The following is a 1,304-nucleotide window of genomic DNA, read 5'->3' on the forward strand; positions in this document are numbered from 1 at the left end:
TGTCTTGGTACCTTTGTCAAAGATTGGTTAGCCACAGAGGTATGGTTTTATTTCCAGACATTCTATTCTATTCCATTGATCTATTTTTTAGGTCCATTTTGTCTGTTCTTGCACCAATTTCACACTGCTTTGATTCTCATTGTTTTATTGTAGTTTTGAAGTCAGGAACTGTGAGTCCTCCTACTTTTTCTTTTTTTAATATTTGGCTATTCTGGATTCCTGGCAATTCCTTATGAATTTTAGAATCAGCTTGTTAGTTTCCGCAAAGAAGTCAGCTGAGATTCAGATAGGGATTGCCTGAGTTTGTAGATCAATTTGGGGAGTATTGCCATCTTAACAATGTTAAGTCTTCCAATCCATGAACACGGAGTATTTTTTCATTCATTTAGATATTCCTTAGTGTTTTGCAAAAGTTTTTTTGTAGTTTTCTGAGGATAAGTTTTGCACTTCTTTTGTTAAGTTTATTTCTAAGTATTTTATTTGCTGCTGTTGTGAATTGTTTTCTTAATTTTATGTGTGGGTTGTTCATTGCAAGTATATAGAAATATAATTTTATTTTTATTTTTATTTTTTTGAGACGGAGTCTCGCTCTGTCACCCAGGCTGGAGTGTTGTGGCCGGATCTCAGCTCACTGCAAGCTCCACCTCCCGGGTTCACGCCATTCTCCTGCCTCAGCCTCCCGGGTAGCTGGGACTACAGGCGTCGCCACCTCACCCGGCTAGTTTTTTGTAGTTTTTAATAGAGACGGGGTTTCACTGTGTTAGCCAGGATGGTCTCGATCTCCTGACCTCGTGATCCGCCCGTCTCGGCCTCCCAAAGTGCTGGGATTACAGGCTTGAGCCACCGCACCTGGCCTAGAAATATGATTTTTTAAAAGTATTAAACTTGTATCCTGTAACCTTGCTGAACTCATTTATTAGTTCTGATATATATATTTAGGTAGATTCTTTAGGGTTTCCTATATATAAGATCTATAATCTATTATATGAATAAAGATCCTTTCTAATATGGATTCTTTTTATTTATTTTTTCTTTCTTAATTGCACTGGTTAGAACCTCCAGTACAATGTTGAATAGCAGTGGTGAGGGTGGACATGTACCACATATCTCTCCTGGTCAAAATTATTTATGTCTTTGCTTAATAAAAACATTAAGTTGCTATTGTTATTGTTGCAGCTAGCCAAATTCGTATTATTAACTTCTAGTTTCAGCATATTGTCTTTAGAGAATGTAAATTGTACACTTTGGTGGGTCATCTTTAGAGTTTTCTCTGTTTCAATGTGCATGGTTTTGTGAAAAAAGGT

This window comes from Piliocolobus tephrosceles, chromosome 15 (assembly GCF_002776525.5).
Source record: "Piliocolobus tephrosceles isolate RC106 chromosome 15, ASM277652v3, whole genome shotgun sequence".
NCBI lineage: Eukaryota > Metazoa > Chordata > Mammalia > Primates > Cercopithecidae > Piliocolobus > Piliocolobus tephrosceles.